General features: G+C 43.1%; 2 pseudogenes; one reads left to right on the top strand and one right to left on the bottom strand.

Annotated features, from left to right (window-relative positions):
• Positions 1-643: 643 nt before the first annotated feature.
• Positions 644-1271, bottom strand: LOC118578712 (annotated as a pseudogene).
• Positions 1272-14795: 13524 nt separating this feature from the next.
• LOC118577992 lies at positions 14796-19641 on the top strand (annotated as a pseudogene).
• Positions 19642-22542: the final 2901 nt, after the last annotated feature.

Raw genomic sequence — 22542 nt, 5'->3', positions numbered from 1 at the left:
ATGTTTGCTTATTAATAAGACTTTCTAAGATTCATGCTACAGAATCGTGTTGGGATTTTCAAGGGGATTGCGTTGAATCTGTAGATTGCTTTTGGTAAGATTGCCATTTTTCCTATGTTAATCCTACCTATCCATTAGCATTTCCATTTTCTGATATCTTCTTCAATTTCTTTCTTCAGAGACTTAAAGTTCTTGTCATACAGGTTCTTCACTTGCTTCTCAGCCTGTTTGTCATTTGTATATAGGAGGGCTACTGGTTTTTGTTTTGTTTTGTTTTTAGTTAATCTTGTATCCTGCCACATTACTGAAGGTGTTTATAAGCTGTATCAGTTCCTTGGTTGAATTTTTGGGATCACTCATGTATACTATCATGTTATCTTCAAATAGTGAAAGTTTGACTTCTTCTTTTCCAATTTCTATCCCCTTGATCTCCTTTTGTTGTCTTATTGCTCTAACTAGAACTTCAAGTACTATATTGAATAGATATGGGGAGAGTGGACAGCCTTGTCTTGTTCCTGATTTTAGTGGAATCATTTTGAGTTTCTCTCTATTTACTTTGATGTTGACTATTGGCTTGCTGTAAATTGCCTTTATTTGGCTTTTTTTATAGAACAATAAACACCTTTATTACATGAGTGATGCTTTATTTGTCTTTCCAGGCTTTGATCTTCCTCAGATAGAACTCCAGCTCCTTGCCTTCTAGCACATAGCAATCTGCTCTACCACACTGGCCTGGTCTTGAGGCAATACAGGCAAAATCTTGCCCTGCTGGAACTACTCCTCCAGAAGACTGCTGAAAATCGCATTCTTTTTCCTTTCATCATATTTCTTTTGGGTTTTCTTTGATCGTTTTTTGTTTAATATTTCTTCCTCCTCAGGAGTCAGCTTGGCCCCCTTCTTCTTGCAGCCCAGGGGCAGCACATAGTGAGACTCATACCACTGGTGGTATGGTGTGCTGTCAATAAGAACAATGCAGTTCTTCACCAGGGTCTTGGTGCTGACCAGCTCCTTACTGGATGCATTGGAGACAACATCAATGATCCTTGTTTTCTGAGTACAACACTCAGAGCCCCAGGAAAAGTTCCCCACATCCAATCTTAGGGCAAGGTGCTTCTTATTGCCTCCTTGGACTCGGACTGTGTGTATACGATGAGGGCCAATCTTTGTATTGGCAGCAGGCCGTCCCAGCTATACTTCCGCTTCTTGTGGTAGGGCTTTCTCCTTCCCCCGGTCTTGCGGCGCTTGTGCCAGTTGTCTTGAGAGATGTCCATCACTTGGCGCTGGCTGAAAAGAAGAAGCTGTAAATTGCCTTTATTATGTTTAGGAATGTGCCCTGTATTCCTAATCTCTCTAACACCTTTATTGTGAATGGGTGTTGGATTTTGTCAAAGGCCTTTTCAGCATCTAATGAAATGATCATGGGGTTTTTTTTTCTTTCAGTTTGTTTATATGGTGTATTACAATGACAGACTTTCGTATGTTGAACCACTCTTGCATTTCTGGGATGAAGCCTACTTGATCATAATGGATAATTGTTTTGATGTGTTCTTTGAGTCTGTTTGCCAATATTTTATTGAGTATTTTTGCATCATTGTTAATGAGGGAGATTGGTCTGTAATTCTCTTTCTTTGTTGCATCTTTGTTTGGCTTGGGAATCAGAGTAACTGTAGCCTCATAGAAGGAGTTTGGTAACTTTCCTTCTGTTTCTTCTATTGTGTGGAACAATTTAAGAGTATTGGTATTGACTCACATGAGTGGACTGGGTATGGGGGGTGGCAGAGGGTGAGGAGTGGGAAATGAGAACATAGGGAAATGGGAGGGTCAAGCTGGAACAGGGACAGAGTGGGAAGGCAGGGAAGAAGATACCATGATAGATGAGGACATCATGGGAATAGGAAGAGGCAGGGTGCTGGTGAGGCTTTCAGGAATCCATAAGGTTGACCCCACCTTGGATTTCTGGCAGTGGTCTAGAGGGTGCCTGGACCAGTCTACTCTGGTGACCAGCCTAGAAAATAACCTAGCTGTCATCATAGAGCCTTTGTCCAGTGACAGATGGAGGCAGATACAGAGATCCACGGCCAGGCACCAGGCTGAGCTCCAGATTTCCAATTGATGAGAGAGAGGAAAGATACTGCAGGCAAGGGACATGGAGATCATGATGGGAGGACATGCAGAGATGACTGGCCACACTAGTGGAAGCCCATGTACTGTGGTCTGGTGGCTGTGGAGCCCCCATGAGACTGGACTAGGCCCTCTGGACATGGAAGATGGTTGTTTGGCTCAAACTGTTTGGGGGGCACCCAGGCAGGGGGATTGGGATCTGTCCCTGGTCTATGGAATTTGGTGCCTGTGGTGTGACACCTTGCACAGCCTTGGTGCAGTGGGAAGGGGCTTGGACCTGCCTAGGCTCAGTGTGCTGGGCTCTGCTGATACCCAATGGGAGACCTCGATTTGGGGTATGTAGGGATGGGGGTGGCTTGGGAAAGAGGGCTGGGGGTGTTAGTAGGGAGGAGGGGGGTCTGTAGACAGCATGTGGAATGAGTAGAAAATTTTTTAATAAAGAAAAATGAAAAAATGTATGATATTAACTCTTCTTTGGAGAGCAGGTAGAATTCTGTGTTGAAACCATCTGGTCTTTGGCTTTTTTTTTTTTTTTTTTTTTTGGTTAGGAGACTTTTAATGACTGTTTCTATTTCCTTAGGGGTTATTAGTCTATTTAAATAGTTTGACTGGTCTTGATTCAACTTTGGTATGTGGTACCTATCCAGAAAATTGTCCATTTCTTTTAGATTTTCCAATTTTGTGGAGTACAGGTTTTTGAAGTATGACCTGATGATTCTCTGCATTTCCTCATTGTCAGTTGTTATGTCTCCCTTTCATTTCTGATTTTGTTAATTTGGATGCTCTCTCTGTGCCTTTTGGTTAGTCTGGATAAGGGCTGGTCTGGTCTATCGTGTTGATTTTCTCAAAGAACCAACTCTTTGTTTCATTGATTCTTTGTATTGTTCTCTTTGTTTCTATTTTATTGATTTCAGGCCTTAATTTGATTATTTCCTGGCATCTATTCCTCCTGGGTGACTTTGCTTCTTTTTGTTCTGGAGCTTTCAGGTGTGCTGGTAAGTCACTAGTGTGAGATTTCTCCAACTTCTTTATGTGGGCATTTAGAGCTATGAATTTCCCTCTTAGCACTGCTTTCATAGTGTTCCATAAGTTTGGGTATGTAGTTCATTCATTTTCATTGATCTCTAGGAAGTCTTTAATTTCTTTCTTTATTTCTTCCTTAACCCATTGGTGATTCAGTTGAGCATTATTCAGTTTCCATGAGATTTCAGTCTTTCTGTAGTTTTTTTTGTTGTTGTTGTTGACATCTCACTTTAAACCATGGTGGTGTGATAGAATACAGAAGGTTATTCCAATTGTTTTGTATCTGTTGAGATTTGCTTTATGGCCGGGTATGTGATCGATTTTAGAGAATGTTCCATGGGGTGTGAGAAGGTATTTTTTTTGTTAGGGTGGAATGTTCTGTAGTTATTCATTAACTTCATTTGAGTCATAACATTAGTTAAGTCCCTTATTTCTCTGTTAAGTTTCGATCTGGCACATCTGTCCAGTGGATAGTGGTGTGTTGGAGTCTCTCACTATTAATGTGTGAGGTTTGATTGTGATTTAAGCTTTAGTAATGTTTCTTTTACATATGTGGGTGCCCTTGTGTTTGGGCATAAATGTTCAGAATTGAAACTTCATCTTAGTGGATCTTTCCTGTGATGAGTATGTAATGTCCTTCTTCATATCTTTTGATTGATTTTAGTTTGAAGTCTATTTTGTTGGATATTATGAAAGCTACACCAGCTTGCTTCTTAAGACCATTTGATTTGAAAGACTTTTTCCAGCCTTTTATTCTGAAGTAGTGTCTATCTTTGAAATTGAGGTGTGTTTCTTGTATACAGCAGAAAGATGGGTCCTGCTTTAGTATCCGTTGTGTTAGTCTGTGTCTTTTTATAAGTGAATTAAGTCCATTGATATTAAGGGATATTAATGACCAGTGATTGTTAGTTCCTGTTATCTTTTGGTGGTAGTATGTGTGTACTTCTCTTCCTTGGTGTTTACTTCTGTGGTGTTATCTATTGCCTGTATTTTCAAGGGTGTATCTGACTTCCTTAGGTTGGACTTTTTCTTCTAGTGCTTTCTGTAGGGCTGGATTTGTGGATAGGTATTGTTTAAATCTGGTTTTGTCTTGGAATGTCTTGTTCACTCTGTCTATGGTGACTGAAAGTTTTGCTGGGTATATTAGTCTAGGCTATTGTCCATGGTCTCTTAGTGTCTGCATTACAACTGTCCAGGTCCTTCTGGCTTTCAAAGTCTCCATTGAGAAGTTGGGTGTTATTCTGATGTGTTTGCCTTAAAATCATTTGGCCCTTTTCCTTAGCTGCTCTTAATATTCTTTATTTATTCTGTAGGTTTAGTTGTTTAATTATTATGTGGCGATGGGACTTTTGGGGGGTCTAGTCTGTTCGCTGTTCCATAGGCTTCTTGTATCTTCATATGTATTTCCTTCTTTAAGTTGGGCAAGTTTTCTTCTATTATCTTGTTGAATATATTTTCTGTGCCTTTGAGTTGGTATTCTTCCCCTTCTTCTATCCCTATTATTCTTAGATTTGGCCTTTTCATGGTGTCCCAAATTTCCTGGATGTTTGTGTTACGGCTTTTTTGGCTTTGGTATTTTCTTTGACTGATGAATCTATTTCCTCTATTGTATCCTCTATACCAGAGATTCTCTCTTCCATCTCTTGAATTCTGTTGGTTATGCTTGCATCTGTGTTTCCTATTCATTTACTCAGATTTTCTATTTCTAGCGTTCCCTCTATTTGTGTCTTCTTCATTGTTTCTATTTCACTTTTCAGGTCTTGAACTGTTTCCCTCACATGTTTAATTGCTTTTTCATAGTTTTCTTTACTTTCTTTAAGGGATTTATTGATTTCTTCCAATTTTTTTTTGTTTTTTCCTCTATTTCTTTATTGATTTCTTCTATTTTTTGTTTGTATTTTCCTCAATTTCATTTTTCATTTTTTCTTGAAAGGCCTCTAGCATCTTCCTGATGCTATTCTTAAGGTCACTTTCTTCTGCTTCTTCTACATTGGGATGTTCAGGTCTTGCTGTTGGAGTAGGGCTAGGTTTTGGTGATGCCATATTGCTTTCTGTGTTGTTGTATGTATTTTTACCTTGATGTCTGCCCATCTCCTCCTCTAATAGGTATAAGAGGTGCCTGTGTCTGAGCGAGTTGCTATTGGTCCCACTTTGTGCTTGTTGTGTCTCTGTCTCAGGGGGGCCCTCTTGGTCCAATCTTAGCTCTTGGTCTAATTGGAACAGGCAGATTCTGTGTCTCAGGGAGCTGCTCTTGGGGTCAACCCAAGCTAGTTGATTCTATGACTCACAGAGACACTCTTGGTCTTATCAGGGCTCTTGATCCAGTCAGAGCTGACAGATTCTATTTTTCAGGAAGCCTCCTTTGGTCCAGTGAGAGGTGGCAGATTCTATATCTCAGAAATCCATACTTGGTCTAATGAGGGCTGATGGATTCCATCTCAGGAGGTTACTCTTGGTCCAATGAGAGCTCTTTGTTCAATGACAGCTGGCAGTTTGGTTTCCTTGACTCAGGAAGTTTCTGGTGTCTCAGGAAGATGGGGATTGGGGCAGGGCATGTAGATTGCAGGGTCTGGTGGGGGTTTTTGGTGAGGGGGGTCGTCCTGCAGGAGTGTTGTCTGCTGGCTACAACTGAGACAGAGTTGGGTGGGGGTTCCCGGTGACTGGTAGTGTCCCAGGGATGGATCCTAGGGGCCTACTTTATTCCCTTTTTAAAAAGGACATTACTGTGAGAATTCTGCCCTTACTCCAGCTGCATGACTACATATGTGCAGTTCAGAAGTTAAGCAATGAGTCTTGCATCTTATGTCATCATTGCTAGTTGGCAGCTACATACATGTGGCAAGGTCAAGCAATCAATGTATGTGTGGTGGCCCCACAAGCCCACCTGTGCATGTTCACCAGAAACCCTTAAAAAGCTGGACACAGACCCCACCCTCTCTCTCTCTCTGTTTTGCTCTGTCTCTTTCCCACCATCTTTCCCTATCGCATGCTCCATTCCCAGGCCTGGCTCTCTTGTAATCCCCAACCCCTCTTCCTCCTAATAAAGTTCTTTGCTACTAGGCAGCTATGGCACATGACTCATGACCTTTTCTTGCAGTAACCAGTGCCAGTAACCAGCATTGCCACCAGTGCCTTTTATCATTCATTTCAATTACCATTATTTTAAAGATTTATTTATTATTTATACATGTTCTGGCTGCATGCCAGAAGAGGGCACCAGATCTTATTACAGATGGTTGGGAGCCACCATATGGTCACTGGGAATTGAACTCATGGCCTCTGGAAGAACAGCCAGTGCTCTTAACCACTGAGCCATCTCTCCAGCCCCCTACTTCATTTTTAAACTATTTTTATATACCCTTTTTCTTTTCTCTCCCAAGCCTATGTATATTTTTAAACACACTGTAACCCATCTAGTGACCTTTTTCCATCTGAATCTGTATTTACTGTATATCTGTATTGTTTTTGATCACATGAGAGAAATTTTAAACTACTATGTCACCTACCAACATTGCTCAGCTTAGCACATGGTGGGGGAACATGGCATGCATGCATGGTGGTTGGGGGCAGCTGTCAGGAGACACTGTTTTGTACTGTGGCTGTTGTGAGAAATTGAGGGAACCTCCCATGCAGCTTCTCTCTTGGGGTGCTGGAAGCTCAAGACTACAGGCAGTGACCATGAGATGCATCCCAGTACTGCACTGGCATGAGAAACTAAGGACTAGAAAGCTGTTTTTGGATCCTTTTTCTATGATTAGAACCTTTTTAAAGATTTCTTGGGTGTATGTGGATCTACCTTGGCCCACATTGGATGCCATTTGTAGGCAGAAGTTTTTGTCCCATCAGCAGTTCCCAAATAAAAACACTGAGGCTTACATTAAGTATAAATGCTCAGCCAATAGCTGAGGCTTTTTACTAACTAGATCTTACAACTTGACCATTTCTATTAATCTATGTGATGTCCTGATGGTTGTGGCTTTTACCTCTACCCCATTTTGTGTGTCTGACTTATTCTGCATCTGTCTAGCCATGCCTGTGACTCCTGTGAAACTGCCCTTCTTCCTCCCACGATCCTCTTAGTCTGGTTTTCCTGCCTATACTTCCTGCCTGTCTACCAGCCAATCAGCTTTTATTAGCCAATGAGAGTAATACATATTCATAGTGTACAAAAAGATTGTTCCACAGCAGGATCCCACCTCTACAAGTATTAGGACATGCACTTGTAATCCCTGTGCTGAGAATAAAGACAAGGGATCCCTGAACCTTGCTGGCCAGACAGTTTAACCAAATTAGCAAGTTCCAAGTATAATTGGAAAGTCTATCTCAAATATAAGGTGAGAGGGATTGAGGAAAAAACCAGATAGGTCTCTGCCTTGTAGCCCAGGCTGTCCTGGAACACTCTGTGTAGCTGTGGATGACCTTCAACTCTTTGCTCCTCCTGCCTCTGCCTTGAAAGTGCTGGGATTATAGGCCTGGACCACCATACCCAGCTCAGTTTTTACATTATACATTTCTGTATAATTTGTAGTTTTACAGCATGGATACATAGCAAGACTCACACTCTGTGTGTGTGTGTCTGTCTGTCTGTCTGTCTGTCTGTTTGTGTGCCTGTGATGTGGAGGCCTAGGATGTCATTCCTGAGGAGCTACCTACTTACTTTTCAGACAGGGTCTCTCACTGGCCTGGAACTTGCAAGTAGCCTATACTGGTTGGCCAGAATTCCCTGGGAATCTGCCTTGTCTGCCTGCCCAGTGCTAGGATTACTGGCACTCACCACCCTGTCTGGAATTTTCACCCAGGTTCTGCGGATCAAACCCGAACTCTCATAGTTACAAGGCAGGCATCTTACTGACTAAACTATCCCAGCCATTTTTTGGATCTTTTTATTTATTAATCATTTACTCACTTACTATTTACTTAATGTGTGTTGATGTTCTGAATGAATATATACTTGTGTTGCACAGGAATGCCTGATGCCCATGGAAGCCTGAAGAGTGCATCAGAATCCCTTTGAACATTCAGATCCACAGTGCAGTGCTGATCCACAAAGTTAAACCATTTTGTTTTTGGAAGAACAGCTGGTACTCTTAATTGCTGAGTCCCAAGCACCCCACCCCACCCAAGTACTTTCATTTTTTAATCATAGATACTCATTATATAGTCCTGGCTGGACTGGAAATAGCTGTGTATAACATTAGGGCAATCTTCCTGTCTCTGCCTCCCAAATACTAGAATTACAGGCATGTGCCACCATGTCCACTATGGAAACACAACTTTCCAAAGCAGAATAAAATGATAATACACACTTCCAAAATGATGTGTAAAATGCTTCACCAGACAGTTGTAGTAGCACTCAACTTTAATGTCAGCACTTGGCAGCAGAAGCAGGAAATCTCTGAGAGTTCAGGTCAGCCAGGGACCCCTATACAACTACCCTGATACCACCATGATTCTTCACAGTGAGTCAGCCATTCTCATGGCTGTTGTCTGGGCTATATTCTTTGTGACGGACACCCCAGGGGTTGTCCTCGGGCTGTGCTGGCAATGGCAGGCACATTTTTGCTCCTGACAAAGAGAAAAATGTCATCTCGGGTCTACCAGGTGGACCAACAGCCATGTAGCCACAGCTCTTACATTCCCTTGATGAGGAGGAATGGTGACTTGAGCTGATTCTTAGATCTCTCTTCATTCTCTGGGATGCCCGAGTTGAAGTCTGATCCCAGTTTCTTATTTTAATTTTTTATTTTTTATTTTTCTCTCAGCTACAGCCATGGGAAAAACGGGTGGATACCACCCACTTACATTGGCAGATGGGGCAGGTAACAGTAAATCTGGCTGCATAACAGTGTCGCGCCCGCCTCAACCAGCAAGGAAGACGCGACACCGGGATCCTTCTCATCACAGTTTATTCAGACCTTTGATTAATTGCATTGTGTCTCTCTCGCCTGGGGCAAGCCTCTCCCAGCACCTAAGTAGGGCTGGGCTGCCAACCCCAGGCAGCCATGTGGGCACTGTCCACAGGTTCACGCATATGCCAGCAACACACGAATCCAGCCATAGCCAAATAAGGAGCTGTTTACCATAAAGAGTGTTTGCCATCGGGAAGGCAGAGGGTAGAAGCCAGAGCCATCTTTAGGGTGCGGATACACGCGGCTCTCTACAGTTTCCCCCTTTTTGTTTCACAGAGCAACAGGCAAGAGTAGAGGTCTGATCTCTGCTAAAATGGAACATGTACTAATGTTTGTCCAGGCGTCGTCCACCCAGAGAACACTAGACCCGTCCGATACCCTTTTCACAGAGGTGGGAGTTAGGGTACCAACCCACATGCAATCAGACTTGCTCTTCTTGAGGTCAGCGTATCATAACCTCAAGTGCAGTGTGCAGGCCTCGCATCCTGTGCCTAAATATCTTTTAAAGTAGCCAACCAGGCTTGGGGAGACTGTCCTGCATCAATGGCCATAAAGGCTTGGACAATCATGGCTGCATGGCGACGCTGTGAGATCCTAATGTGACAAATGCACCACAAGCATACTAGGGAGGTGAGCACCAGTAAGCCTACTAGGGCTCCTATTCCCGCCCACTCCTTCATGTGATCCATGGCTGTAGCAATCCAGGAAGACAATCCCTCCACCAGTCTGGTATCCACTGGAGTCGAATTCACCGTGACAATAGCCACTCTCAGCTGGTCCATCAGGTTATCAAACTCTCCGGTCCAATTACCTAAAAGATAACTAGACAACTTTTTAGATAAATCTGCAGCATGACAATTGGAAGCATCCAAATTCAAAAAATTCAGAGTAAATAATGCAAGAGAAAGTCTGTCCTTAGGGGTACGGCCATAGCCTATTTTCCCTTTTTGTTTTTGAAGCAACTCCTTCAAGGAGCGATGAGCATGCTCCACAATGCCTTGACCTTGTGGATTATATGGTAGGCCATGTACAAGTTGCACATTCATCTGTTGACAGAAGGAAGTGAACTTCTGTCCAGTATATGCAGGACCATTGTCTGTTTTTAACTGTTGAGGCTTACCCCATGCTGCCCAAGCTTCTAAGCAATGAGCAATGACATGAGAGGCTTTTTCTCCTGCCATTGGGGTGGCATGAATGATTCCAGAACAGGTATCAACAGATACATGTACATATTTGACACGTCCAAATTCAGAGATGTGTGTAACATCCATTTGCCATATTTTTAAGGGGAGCAAACCACGAGGGTTAACTCCTAATCTAGAAGGATGATGAAAAATGACACATTGGGAACAATCTAGTACCACCTTTTGTGCCTCCGCACATGAGATAGAAAACTTTTGTTGTAATGTCCTTGCATTAACATGAAATTCTTTGTGGAAAGCATGTGCTCGTTGTATGGCAGAAGCCACAAACATCTATTTCTGTCTAGTACACTGATCTACTATATCATTGCCTTCAGCCAATGGACCTGGCAGACTAGTATGTGCACGGATGTGCTGTACAAAAAAGGGATTTTTACGTTGCCAGATCAGTTTCTGTAATTGGCCAAACAATGAGCTAACCGGGCTAGAAGATTTGATGGGCCCTGTACATTCAAGGCTTTTTAAAGCATTAACAACATAACTAGAACTGACACTAAATTAAATGCAAATGGACAAGCCTTGAAAACTTCAAGAACTATTGAAAGCTCCACCTGTTGAGGTGCACCTGGCAAGAATTGATGCTTTACAGGTTCATTAGAATCCACCATATAAGCACCACAGCCTGTCTTAGACCCATCTGTAAATATAACACTTGCTCCTGGAATGGGCTTTGAAGCAGTTACTTTATGGAAAACTACAGGATGTTCTTTAAAGAAAGTTAATAGTGGATGTTTAGGATAATGGCAATCTATGTGTCCTGGATAGGTACAATGCAGAATTGCCCAATCATCTATGGCAGCACATAATACCTTGACTTGAGTAGAATCATAAGGAACAACTAGCGTTTGTGGTGATGTCCCAAAATATTGTAAACATTGTTGAATACTCTGTTGCGCAAGTAATGCCACAGCAATAGGATAATACTCAATTGATTTTGCAGGTGAGATTTTAGTATAAATCCATAACAAGGGTCCTTTTTGCCATAAAATTCCCGTAGGTTGTAACTGGGTAGGCAAAATGCACAGGGTAATATCATCATTATTTTGCACTCTTTGAAGAAAAGCTCTTTGTAGTCTATCTTCTAATTTTGTTAAGGCTTCTCGGGCTGCATTGGTTAATTGCCTCGGTGAATCCAAGGCTGCATCTCCAATTAAAATATCATATAATGGTTTTAACTCATAATTGGCCATTCCTAAACTTCCTCTTATCCAATTTATATCTCCTAATAATATTTGAAAATCATTCAATGTGCAAAGATGATCCTTCCTTAACTCCACCTTTTGTGGCATGATATGATGTTTAGTTATTTTAGAGCCAAGATAATTGACAACTTTGCTCTGTTGCACCTTCTCAGGGGCAATACAGAGTCCCTTTTGCTTTAGCAGTTCTACAAGTGAGCTATATGCTTCTTGAAGAATGCTCTCTTCCTTAGCTGCTAACAGTATATCATCCATATAATGGAGGCATTTTAAGCCAGGAAAACGTGCTCTCAAAGGTTCTAAAGCAGTTGCTACAAATAATTGACACATTGTAGGACTGTTGGCCATGCCTTGTGGCAATACAACCCACTGATATCTTTTATCAGGTTCCTCATGATTAGTGGATGGTAAAGTGAAAGCGAATCTCTCACTGTTCTTGCTATTCAGTGGAATGGAAAAGAAGCAGTCCTTAATATCTACCACAATAATAGGCCAATTTTCAGGCAAGGCTGACAGCAATGGAAGACCACGCTGTACAGGTCCCATAATTCTCATTTGCTCATTTATAGCTCTAAGATCATGTAACAATCTCCATTTTCCTGATTTCTTCTTGATGACAAATATGGGTGTATTCCAGGGAGAAAGAGAGGGTTTAATGTGCCCTTTCTCCAATTGTTCTTTCACTAATTGATATGCAGCATGTAATTTCTCAGAGGAGAGTGGCCACTGAGGAACCCAAACTGGCTCCTCTGTTACCCAAGTTATGGGAATGCCCTCCTCAGCGGCCCCTAGGAAAAACCCAACCCTTGTTTGGGTTTCCTAGGTACTGTTTGTATTGGCTCCTTTTTGCCTTGTAAAAATTTTCCCAGGCCAAAATCAGGATGACACCCCATGTTTTTCATAATATTTTTAGATTCTTTGGAGTATTCATTACTTAACTGAAAGCCCATGGATTTCATAAGATCCCTCCCCCAGAGGGACACTGGAAGCTCAAGGACATAGGGTTGCATAACGCCAGAGTGACCTTCAGAATCTTGCCAATTTAACAAATTTGCACTAACATTTGGAACACTGGCATAACCCAGTCCCTGCAATGTTTGTGAGGAAGCCTGTATAGGCCAACCTCAAGGCCAATCTTTGCTAGCTATGATACTGCGATCTGCACCTGCGTTCTGCTCCAGTATCCAAATCTAGGTCTCTTCCCAATTTCTCCCAGGAAGGCACTGTGAGGCTTCCTGAAATTGCAAGCCAAGGAGCAATTACATCACACTGTTGTAAAAATCGTTCTAAGGTGCGTTTTTTTATTTTCAGTTTCTTAGAGAGAAGCAGCTCGTTAAGAGCCAAAAAAATTTGGTGCGAGGAGGAGGCGCCCATGTTAGTATACTTTTTTTTTTTTTCTTTTCTCAATTTGAGAAGTTTCTCGGAGGTTTCTCAGAGCCTCTGCAGAATTGCTCCAGCCCTCCGGTTTCCCTGTTTGTTTTGTCTAATTACCCGTCCGCTTTTATCTCGGCTCTAGAATTACCCGTCTGCTTTTATCGCAGCTCTGCTATCCCGCTCTCCCTTCTACAGGTGAGCGTTACCCGCTTTTGTCGCGGATCCCCAGTTTTTTCTGAGGACTTACCGGTATACCGCCTGACTGTAATGAGTTCTGAATCCGGAGAGAGCCGTGGTAATTATCCCCATACGTTCGTTTCTCCGTTTTCCCCGTACAAGGCCACCACTTGTCGCGCCCGCCTCGACCAGCAAGGAAGACTCGACACCGGGATCCTTCTCATCACAGTTTATTCAGACCTTTGATTAATTGCATTGTGTCTCTCTCGCCTGGGGCAAGCCTCTCCCAGCACCTAAGTAGGGCTGGGCTGCCAACCCCAGGCAGCCACGTGGGCACTGTCCACAGGTTCACGCATATGCCAGCAACACACGAATCCAGCCATAGCCAAATAAGGAGCTGTTTACCATAAAGAGTGTTTGCCATCGGGAAGGCAGAGGGTAGAAGCCAGAGCCATCTTTAGGGTGCGGATACACGCGGCTCTCTACATAACAGTGTCGTGGAAACTTCTGCCAGCAAATGGACAAATAAGAGTTACTTTATCTCCAAGCTTTCTGCTAAAGCTCTAAACCCTTCTCCTTCCCCACTTCTGCATCTACCACGTGCAACTTTTCTGTCTGACTTCCACCGGCAGTGGGTGGACTCAAATGCGCGGACTTGGGTGGCTTTTAAGACTCTTGACCTAACTCACCTTAACTCCACCCACTCATTCTCATACTACCTTGAGAAGCACAGAAACGTGTTGTACAAATATTCTCTTTTATTCTGGAGACTGACCTCACCCACTTGTTCAAGCTTTTTTTTTTTTTTTTTTTTTTTTTTTAGTTTTTGAGACAGGGTTTCTTGGTGTAGCTTTGTGCCCTTCCAGGAACTTGGTAGCCCAGGCTGGCCTTGAACTCACAGAGATCCCCCTGCCTCTGTCTCCTGAGTGCTGGGATTAAAGGCGTGCACCACCAACACCCGACTGGTTCCAGCTTCTTATACTGTGGGGTGAGACCCCATGGGGATTATGTAACTGAATGGGGGTTGAGAATAATGTGACAACAGTATTGTGAACCCACAATGATAAAAAATTAATCCAAAATTAAAGGTGAAGTGAAAGGAGTCCTTTGGCAGTATGTGCATCTCCCACTCCACTGCAGCCTTGGTTCTGAACACCAAACACATGCACTTTGCACTGTGCATGCTGTCCTGCCATGAGTGCCGGCAAATGCTGCCTCAACATCTGCTCAGACCTCAGGCTACTGTATGTTACGAACTCAGATCTTTGATTGTGCATACAATGTTTGTGTTCTAATAGAAACCGTGGTTTAATTGTAAGAATCAAGGACTTTTAATATTTTCTTCATATGTAAATACCAAATCGACGTCTCTTCCTTTTGTGTTGGGTTTTAATGATGGATTTTAGGAATTGGTGTTTGAGCCAGGTGGTGGTGGCACACACCTTTAATCCCAGCACTCAGGAGGCAGAGGCCTAGAGATCTCGGTGAGTTCAAGACCAGCCTGGTCTACAAAGCAAGTTCCAGGACAGCCTGTAGGAGTCCATATCCCACCTTTTAAAAGGGTTCCTATCAAGAAAAGAGAGGAATAAGAAAACTTTTAGGTAGAAAAATAGCAGAGAGCAGACAGACAGAAACACAGGATAGCTTCAGCTCGACCTGGATCAAAATCCACCTTCTATCTCTTCAAAAGGGCTTTTTATAACAATGCAAAGTGATGGGGCAAAGGACCTCCCCCTTGCCATCAAAGCATAACACAGACTAGTGGAGACCCTTCCAGATACCTGGTAACCATGCCCATTGTTCAATCATTCCCTTATGCAGCCCTGCTAGGTAAAGCAAGCTCAGATTCTCAGACCCTGAGTAAGTTCTCACTAGGAAAATTCTGTGGGTCTCTAAAACAGCTATAACTGTTACACAGAGAAACTCAATTAAAAAAAACCTAAAAAATGAAATAAAATAAAAATAAATTTCTGTTTGGCAGGGATAGATAGATGCTCAGTGGTTAGCAGCACTAGAGAACCTGGGTTCGGTTCCCAGCACTGACATGGCAGCTTAAAAGTGTTTGTAACTCCAGTTCCAGAGGACCTGAGATTCTTTTCTGGCCTCTGTGGTTACTACACACTAGGGGTGCACAGACATACATACAGAAAAAACATCCATAAATGTAAAATAAAAATAATTAAATAATATTTTGGTTCATGATTTTCATCATTTTGTTGGCTAGGAGACCCCTTAAATACAGATGTCATTGATATGATGGTTCAAAAGAAAATACCTGGAATTTATATCCTGCCTCTAGAGATTGGGAAACACACAATGGAGGTAAGATGGCACCTAGTTCCCTGAGAGGTTTGTAGAGGGGTTTAATAGATTTTGCTATTGAAATGCTCCATGTTGCAAACCACATCCCCACGGGTTTTGTTTTATTTTGTTTGGGGATACAGGATTTTTCCATGTAGCTCAGGCTGGCCTGGAACTTGATCTCCCCACCCCAGACCCTGAGTGTTGGCATTGCAGGCATATGCCTTCCTGCTCATGACTCTAATAGAAAAGGGGGGAGGGGTCTCACCCTGTATAAGTCACTTTTCTGTTGCTTTAATAAAAAAAAAAAACACTATGGTGAAAACCAACTTATGTAGAGTTTATATGGACTTATGTTTGCAAAGGGATAGGAGTTCATCATGGCAGAAGGGCATGGCATCAGAGAGAAGGAAGCTGAGAGAGAGCACAGCTTCCACTGCAAACAGGAAGCAGGGAGAGCAACCTGGAAGTGAGGCAAGGCTGTGAGCCCTTAAAGCCCACCCCAGTGATACACTTACTACAGCAAGGCTGCACCTCCCACATCATCCTCAAACAGGACACTAACTGGGGACCACGTGTTTAAATATCTGAGTCTATGGGGACATCCTCCTTCAAACCCCCTTGAGACTTAAGCCAGTTCCCTCTTAGAGAAGATGCCGGTTACCAACAGTCCAAGCCTTTGATTTCTCCCTGCAACTTTTTTAGGAGATGGAGAACAAGGTCTTGACATCCAGGTCCTATGTGTGTCTGGTTTTTGCAGAGTCCTGGGTTTCAGGAAGGTGACATTTCTGTTTCCTTTTCCAAGGCATGGCAGATACTGTAAGTATCCATCTATTCCATTGTAGCACTTACCCAGAATTGATGTTTCTTCCTTTCAAATGAATTGACTGTGATGATTCTAATCCAGCCATAGCAATGAATAGAAGTTATTCTGAAGATGTCATTGTGAGAAGATTGGTGGGCTTAATTCAATTGCTTTTTGTGCAATTGTGTGTGTGTGTGTGTGTGTGTGTGCACAATCACGTGTGTGTACCTGTTGCATGTGTGACCATGAGTGTTGATGTCAGAGATCAATGTTTCGTGTCTTCATGAAATGTTTCTTATCTTACCCATTCAGTAAATTTTTACATTTTTATTTTTTATTATTTACATGTATATGTGGGTAAAGGTGGGGTGAGAGTCAATCATGCCCACATATGTCTGCAGTGCCCACACAAGCCAGAGGAGGGCTTCAGATCACCTCAGGATGGAGTGACAGGTGACTGTGAGCTACCATGTGGTTGCTAGGAATGGAACTTAAAACCTTTGCACAAGCAGCAAACACTCGTAGTTACTGAGCCATCTCTCCACCCTCTACTTTTTTGATTGTCTGTTTGTCTGTCTGTCTGTCTCTTTGTTTGTTTTGAGACATCGTTTCTCTGTGTACCCCTGGCTGTCCTGGGACTCACTTTGTAGGAATGACTGGCTTCAACTTATAGAGATCTGCCTGACTCTACTCCTGAGTAATGGGATTAAAGTACTGGACTACCACTAGCTAAATACTTTAAAAAATTTTTAAACTATATTCTCTCTCTCTCTCTCTCTCTCTCTCTCTCTCTCTCTCTCTCTCTCTCTGTGTGTGTGTGTATGTGTGTGTGTGTGTGTGTGTGTGTGTGTGTTTGCTGAATAACATGATTGATGATGATGATGATGATGATGATGATGATGATGATAAGAAAAGTCTGTGGATAAACTTGTAGTTCACTATTGAGCTAGATTGGATGATTGACAGGCCTCAGAGCCCCTCCTGTCTCCACCTTCCCAGTGCTCATATTACCAGATTACTGCTGTGCCTGAATTTTTTCCTTTTCTTTCCTTCTTTTGTTTTTCTTTCTTGTCTTTTCTTATCTTATTTTAGGGGCAACAAGCACTCCAGGCTCAGTTGCTCACACGTACATGACAAGCACTTCCATGACTGAGCCATCTGCCCAGCCTCTCTTGATTTATTTTCTATGAAGATTTGTCTTCAGCCTTAGGGGAGGAAGATCCTGTCACTCTGTGGTTTGGAAATCCATGGTGTGTGAAATAGCTTAATCTGTGAAGTGACTGTTGATACATTCCAACTTGACCTTCAGAGCTGACAGTCACCTTTGATTCTTCCAGTATGTCTGTGGTTCGCATGTGCAAAGTAGTTCCCATGAAAGATATGATCTCAGTTTCTGAAAGATAAACATTAAGGTAACTTCCACTTTTTAAAACTTTGTTTTCATTATTTTATGTGTATGGGTGTTTTTCCTGCATGCATGTGTTGCATTCTTTTTTGTTGCATTTGTTTAACTCTGTGAAGCTATGATACTTTGCTTGTCTAAAACACCTGATTGGTCTAATGAAGATCTGAATGGCCAATAGCAAAGCAGGAGAAAGGATAGGTGGGGCTAAAAAAGGAGCAAGAAAAGGAGAAGGGGAGGAGGACTCCAGGGTCAGCCTCCCGGCTACACAGCCAGCCACAGAGTAAAAAGAAAAGAAAGGTAATAGAGACAGGTAAAAGCCAGAGGCAAAAGGTAGATGGGATCATTTAAGTTAAGAAAAGCTGGCAAGAAAAAGCCAAGCTCAGGCCAGGCATTCATAAGGAAGAATAAGACTCCGTGTAGTTATTTGTGAGCTGGGTGTCAGGCCCCTCAAAGACCAAAGAGTGAAAACAACCAACAACATGTATGTCTAAGAGAATGTCTAACTCTCTGGAACTAGAGTTACAGGCAGTTGTGAACTGCCAAGTCAGTGCTGGGAATCCAACTGAACACCTCTGGAACTGAACTAAATTAAGAACCTCAGCTCTCAACTGCAGAGCCTTCTCTCCAGCCCCTGCTTTCACTTCTTTAGCCTCATTGTTCCCTTTTCTACCCTGTTTCTACCTGATACTTTGAATTTTTGTTTCTCTTTGAGAAAAAGCCTTGCTTTGTATCTCAGGCTGGTGTCAAGCTCTAGCAATACTCCTGCTTCAGACTTCTGAGTGCTGGGATTATAAGCATGTGCCGTCACTGCCAGTACCCACTCATTAAAGAAAAACACACTCATATGATGTGTACACTTAGTCAACCACCCTTGTTAATCCCATTCCTGTATCACATAATAAACCAGTCCTCACTCATGAGGAAGCAGAAGTGTCCTGGGATTGCAAAGCTCTGTGTCAGAAGATAACCATTAGGTAGCTGGCTCTCTCTCTCTCTCTCTCTCTCCATATTAACTGACAATTTCATGGAGGTTAGATTGTTTCAGCCATGTGGAAGGTAGTAGTTGGAGAGTGTTTGTGTGTGTAGGTGTTTCTAGGTTCAGGGGAGGCCAGAAGAGGGTGTCAGAAGTCCTGAAGCTGGAGTACAGGCATCTGTGAAGAAACTGATGTGGGTGTTAGGATCCTAACTTGGGTCCTCTGGAAGAACAATACACACTTAACTACTAACCCATATCTCCAGTCCCTAAAATTATTTTCATTACATTTATTTATGTATTGTGTGTAGTCACACTTGTGCATGCTGGGTTTGTGGAGGTAGAGGACAAGTTAAGTGAGTCAGTTGTCTCATTCTTCCATAGGTACTCAGGGACCCAACTCGGGTTGTCAGGTTTGGTAGCAGCTGCCTTTACCTGCTGTACCATCTCCACAGAGGGGAGTCAAGGATGTTTCCAAGTTATCAATTTGAGCAATTGGCTAAATAATATTGTCATTTACAGAGACCTGGAGCCACAGGGAAGGAACAGTTTGTGTGTGTGTGTGTGTGTGTGTGTGTGTGTGTGTGTGTGTGTGTGTGTGTGTGTTTAGGCAGGCAGTTTGACTCTTGTGTGGAAAGACAGGATGTAGACTTCATTTGTAAGCACAGTGTGACTGGCAAACCAATAGAGCTGTATTTCAGGCCATTGGCTTCCTTTCCAATCCGCCATCTGTGGTGTAACTGCTGCCCAGATGCAGATTTTCATTAAGGGAAAACCATCACACTTGAGGTTGAACCCTCGGCACCACAGAATATGTGAAGAACAAGATCCAGGACATTGAAGGAATTCCCCCTGATCAGCAGACTGACGAGGACATTCAATAGGAGTCCACTCTCCATCTTCTGTTGAAACTTCCTGGTGGTGCCAAGAAAAGGAAGAACTCTTACACCACTGCCAAGAAGGATAAGCATAAGAGAACGAAGGTTAAGTTGGCTGTATATATAGGTGGATGGAAATGGCAGAATTAGTTGCCTTCACTGAGAGTGTCATCCTGGTGATTGTGGTGTTAGAGTTTTCATAGCTAGCCACTTTGACAGACATTACTGTGGCAAGGGTTGTCTGACTTGCTGCTTCAACAAAGAAGACAAGTAGTGTTGTATGAATAAATAAAAGACAGGAACTGAAAAAAAAAGAAAATATGTGTTTGAAGTTCAAGATGGTGACAGGGCTGGATGCATTCAGAAATGTGACTGCACATTAATGTATATTATATATACAGTATATACATTAATCTTGTTTACTTTAACTTTTGCAGGGGGTGGGGGGGTGGGGGGTGAGACAGGGTTTCTCTTTGTAGTTTTGGTACCTGTCCTGGATCTCACTCTGTAGACCAGGCTAGCCTCAAACTCACAGAAATCTACCTGCCTCTGCCTCCTTAGTGCTGGCGTTAAAGGGTAAATTATATATAAATGCAGAGAGTAATAGACTGAATATCTCAGTTATCCCTTATTAACATTGGGTAATTTTGGTCTGGTAAGATGGATTAAAAGTGGACAGCTGACTTAGACTGTCAGATCCCTGGTGGAAGGAGACACAAACTCTAGAAAGTTGTCTCTGGCCTCCACACCTGGGCCCTGGCACCACATTCACACTCAATCTTGTCCCATATCTCCACCTACTCTTCCAGGGTCAGAATAATTTAAAGCAAAGCCCCATATTGTGATCCACAAATACTTGTCAATTAAAGAGAAGAAATATTTAAACTGTGTGTGGTGGAATGTATCTCTAATCCCAGCCCTCAGGAGATGGAGGCAGTATGATCTGAAGTTCAAGATCAGCCTTGGCTACTTAGTGAATTTGAATCTACCCTGGGATACATAACGCCTTTAATCCCAGCACTCAGGAAGCAGAGCCAGGCAGATCTCTGTGAGTTCCATACCAACCTGGGCTACAGAGTGAGTTCCAGGATAGGCTCTAAAGCTACAGAGAAACCCTGTAAGGAAAAAAAAAAAAAGACTCAAAAAAACAAAACAAGACCCCAACTCAGGTTTAGAAATACAGTATTTCCTGGAGACCTTGATGCAAGAGTTTGATCAAAATGGGTTCCAAAGTGTCTGGAGAAGCTGGGTGTAGTGACAAAGGCTTTAAACCCAGGATTTGGGAGGCAGAGGCAGGCAGATCTCTGGGTGTAGGACAGGTGGGTCTAAGAAGTGAATTCCAGCACAGCTAGAGCTTCATGGTGAGACTCTGTCTGGAGAAACAAAGTGATCTGGGAGTTATGAAGGAGGGCTAGAGAGATGCTCAGTGGCTAATAGCTCTTAACTGCCCCTGCAGACTGATGAAGTGACCTGCTAGCTACCTTAAAGTCCCGTGATTGGGACAAAGACGCACCTATTGTGAACACGTCAGTGCTCTGCACCCCATGGTGACTCTTGAGACACAACCTAACTGCAGAAGGCCAACTCTGTCTGCAAAGAAGAGCTTAGTCACCTGACTGAGCACACAGCCCCCTTCCTCTCTCCTTCTCCTAGCCTGGTAAAAGGATCCTAGTCTATAAGAGAGGCATGCTTGCTTAGTGAGAGCTCTTTCCAGGTTCTCTGAAATAAACCCACCTGCATTTAAGTCCAGTCTCCTGACTTCTTTTTCCACATTGTTTCCTAACATAGTACTCAATCCTGGAACAGTCACTCTGAACAGGAGACCCTCTTGCCACCCAGGGAGCATGTGCAGCAACAGGGCACCCAGTGCTTACCCTTGGATTCTGAGGTGTCCCTGAGTTAGTTCCACCCTGTCTCTGAACCTCCCCTAGTTTCTCCCAATCACCTTCCCTCTTCCTGCCCTCTGGATTGAAGATTGCGGATTGCCTTGGACTAAGGACCTGTTCATCCAGACTGCTGGGTCCTGGCATGAGCAACACTCCAAACACTCTTGGGCTTGTTTCTCAAATTGTCCTAGTTAATCCACCTGGCCTTCCTCTTGTCTTTCTCTCCCTCCTCCAACCTCTATCCCCTTCCCCTCATTCTAACCCTAATTAAGCCCTAAAAAATTAAAGGTAATTCTTCTCCTGTAGTCAGACATCCAACCCAAGGCCATCCTTTCACCTGTGAGGTAATGAGTGTCTTCTGTCTGGGCAAGTCTTTGGGGCTCCCTATCTTTCCAGTGCTCAACATTCTCTCCAGGAGAGGATCACCATCTCTGTTAAAGCCAAGGACCCCCATCCTCTAGCAGACACCCTAACTTCTCACCCCTCCTGGCTTCTCAAAATTCACTTCCAGGGATTGAACTCAGGACTCCATGCTTGGATGCAGCTGCCTTAACCACTAAGCAGTTTCTATTTCAGCGTGTGTGTCCTTGTGAGAAAATAGGATGGTCCGCAGAGGCAGCAGCTCTTCAGCACTGTGCTCCATGGAAGAAGAGGCTGTGTAGAAGGAAGACAGCACTCTGCCTGGTGTTGGGACTGGGAAGGGAGACTTGATTTTCCTCCAGGGCTAATCATGGCTGGTGGTATTTGTTCTGGATCTTGAAGGAAAGGGAGGATTCCAATGGGTAAAGATAAAATTACAGAAGAGGAAGTTTTAGTTAGTGAGGGCAGGAGGAAGGTGTCTTATTAGAGATCCAGTCAGGGTTTCCAGACTGTCATGGAAGGCATATCCAGTGTAGCAGAGAGAGGTGGGAACCTGGCTTCTTCTTATCCAAGCTGCAATCTGGTTTATAGCCAGAGACTCTTGTCACTCGGGTCCCCTCTGTAGTACATGGATGTTCTGTGGACAGAGTTTTCTCTTCTTGTAGATTCAAGATATCAATTGTCTACTCAAAAATGATTTTTCTTGAAAAACATTCAAAATATTTAAAAGAATCTGTTAAGTAGGATGTGTGCACGGTACAGTGGGATCTGAAGGCGTATCCAGATGACACACACCCTTAATCCCAGCACTCTGGAGACAGAGACAGGTAGATCCCTGTGAGTCAAAGCCAGTCTGGTCTACATTGCAAGTCTCAGGATGGCCAGGACTTCACAAAGGAACCTGTCTTAAGACAAATAAAAAATAAAAA

This window comes from Onychomys torridus, chromosome 2 (assembly GCF_903995425.1).
Source record: "Onychomys torridus chromosome 2, mOncTor1.1, whole genome shotgun sequence".
Classification (NCBI taxonomy): domain Eukaryota; kingdom Metazoa; phylum Chordata; class Mammalia; order Rodentia; family Cricetidae; genus Onychomys; species Onychomys torridus.
Note: the sequence above shows the minus strand (reverse complement) of the source record. Positions and strands in the feature narration are given on the sequence as shown.